This window comes from Meles meles, unplaced genomic scaffold (genome assembly GCF_922984935.1).
Source record: "Meles meles unplaced genomic scaffold, mMelMel3.1 paternal haplotype, whole genome shotgun sequence".
In the NCBI taxonomy this organism is placed as follows: domain Eukaryota; kingdom Metazoa; phylum Chordata; class Mammalia; order Carnivora; family Mustelidae; genus Meles; species Meles meles.
In genome coordinates this window covers 28,243-31,380 of record NW_025721300.1, presented here as the reverse complement: position 1 = coordinate 31,380, position 3,138 = coordinate 28,243, and positions in this window count along the sequence as shown.

Here is a 3,138-nt window from a genome sequence, read left to right as displayed (position 1 = left end):
ATGTAGGGAATGATCCCAATCTTTTGGTACTGGCTGAGGCCTAATTTGTGACCCTCGATGTGATCTATCCTGGAGAGTGTTCCATGTACACTAGAGAAGAATGTGTACTCTGTTGCTTTGGGATGGAATGTTCTGAGTATATCTGTGATGTCCATCTGGTCCAGTGTGACATTTAAAGCTTTATTTTCTATGTTGATCTTCTGCTTGGAAGATCTATCCATTTCAGTGTAGGGGGTGTTAATTTCCCCTACTATTATTGTATTATTGTTGATGTATTTCTTTGATTTTGCTATTAATTGGTTTATACAGTTGGCTGCTCCCATATGAGGGGCATAGATATTTAAAATAGTTAGAGCCTCCAGTTGGACAGACCCTTTGAGTATGATATAGTGTCCTTCCTCATCTCCTATTATAGCATTAGGCTTAAAATCTAATTCATCTGATATTAGGAATTCCACTCTAGCTTTCTTTTGATGTCCATTAGCGTGGTAAATTTTCTTCCATTCCCTCACTTTAAATCTGGATGTGTCTTTGGGTATAAAATGTGTTTAAATGAGTTTCCTGTAAATAGCATATTGACTTTTTTTTAAGATTTTATTTATTTATTTGACAGAGAGAGATCACAAGTAGATAGAGAGGCAGGCACAGAGAGAGAGAGAGGGAAGCAGGCTCCCTGCTGAGCAGAGAGCCTGATGCGGGACTCAATCCCAGGGCCCCGAGATCATGACCTGAGCCGAAGGCAGCAGCTTAACCCACTGAGCCACCCAGGCGCCCTTGACTTTTTTTTTTTTTTTAATCCATTCTGATACCCTGTGTCTTTTGATGGAGCATTTTGTCCATTTACATTCAGGGTGACTATTGAAAGATATGAGTTTAGTACCATTGTACTGCCTGTAAGGTGACTGTTACAGTATATTGTTTCTGTTCCTTTCTGGCTATTACTTTAAGGGTCTCTCTTTGCTTAGAGGACCCCTTTCAATATTTCCTGTAGGGCTGATTTGGTGTTTGTAAATTCTTTTAATTTTTGTTTGTCTTGGAAGCTTTTTATCTCTCCTTCTATTTTCAGTGACAGCCTACCTGTTGTATTCTTGGCTGCATTTTTTTTTTTTCATTTAGTTCTCTGAATATATCATGCCAGTTCCTTCAGTCCTGCCGTGTCTCTGTGGATAAGTCTGCTGACAATCTAATATTTCTACCATTGTATGTTACAGACTTCTTGTCCTGAGTTGCTTTCATGATCATTTCTTTGTCATTAAGACTTGTAAGTTTTACTATTAGATGATGGGTTGTGTACCTATTTTTATTGATTTTTGAGCGGGGTTCTCTGTGCCTCCTGTATTTTGATGCTTGTTCCCTCTGCCATATAAGGGTGATTCTCTACTATAATTCACTCCAATATACCTTCTGCCCCTCTCTCTCTTCTTCTACTGGAATCCCAATTATTCTAATATTGTTTTGTCTTATAATATTACATATCTCTTGAATTCTCCCTTCATTGTCCAGTAGTTGTTTGTTTCCCTTTTGCTCAGCTTCTTTACTCTCCATCATTTGGTCTTCTATGTCACCAATTCTCTCTTTGGCCTCATTTTTCTTAGCAGTAAGAACCTCCGTTGTTTTTTTTTTTTTTAATTGCAATTCATTAATTGCTTTTTTTAAAATTTCAAGTTCATTAGATTTTAATTCTCTTATTTCTCCATAAAGGAATCTCATTTCTCAAGAAAGTGTTTCTCTATCATCTTCGACGCCTTTTCCAAGCTCAACTAGCACCACAAAAATCATTGTTCTGAACTCTAGTTGTGACATATTACAAATGTCCATATTGATTAGCTCCCTAACCGTGGGTACTGCTTCTTATTCTTTGTTGTGTGTGATGAGTTTTTCTGCTGTATCATTTTATCTAAATAAGAATTTATGAATGGGAGAATAAAATAATAAAAGCGAAAAGACCCTAGAAAATGTATGCCAAACAAATCAGAAGAGATCAAATGCAGGGGGGAGAAAAAGGGGGGAAAATAAATTATATACATAAGACTAGTGGGGCTTCCTGGGTGGCTCAGTGGGTTAAAGGCTCTTCCTTCAGCTCAGGTCATGATCCCAGGGTCCTGGGATCGAGCCCCGCATCGGGCTCTCTGCTCAGGAGGGAGCCTGCTTCCTCCTCTCTCTCTGCCTGCCCCCCTGCCTACTTGAGATCACTGTATGTCAAATAAATAAATAAAATATTTAAAAAAATAAGTCTGGTGAATAGCAGAGAGCCACCCACTTGATTCTGGGTGTATTTTGGTCTATTAGAAGAAACTACCTCCCAAAACTTTAAGGAAAGAAAAAATATATATATAAACAAAATTAAGTGTAAGCACAATGCAGGGTTGAAATATGACTGTACAGATGAAAATTAAAAAAATTATAAAAATAGAATTGATAAGATAATTTGGTTGGAAAAAGAAAGAAAAAAAAAAACAGGAGAGAAATGTGGTCAGGCTGGAGACTAGAAAAAGCCATGTGCTAGACTTAGGGTATATTTTGGTCTATTAAAAGAAAACGTATCCCAAATACTTTGGGGAAAAAAAGCCCTAAATGTATCCAAAAGAAAAGTTAAATATAATGTAGGATAAAAAGACTATAATCATGAAGGTTTAAGAAAGTTTTTAAGAAAGATTTATTAACGTAAAGTAGTTAAAAAGCATCAAAAGAGGCAAGAGGAAAAGTTAAAAATAGAATAAGAAAAAAAATAAAATTAATTAATTTAATAAATTAAACTTTGCAAGACTAAATAATCATGGGGAAAAAGCCATGAATTACATGAATTGATTTCCCCTAACTCTAAAGTTCCACTATTCTCTTCCATCAGTGAGCTTGGTCCTGAATGATCATCTAGGGGAGGGTCCTGTTGCAGTGAGTCTCAAATGTCTTTGCCCAAGGCAGAATTGCACTGCCCTTTCCAGGGGCCTGGATAAGAGATCTGCTCAGGTTTGCTCTCAGGATCCTTTGTTCCCTGAATGCTCTCTGTAGAGCTCTGGAGCACAAGGATGAAAACGACAGCCTCCCAATATCCAGCCCAGAGGAGCTGAGACCTAGGGTCCCACTCCTCAATATGCCCTTGGAGATAAGCAATCACTCCTCCTCTGGACACAATCTGAA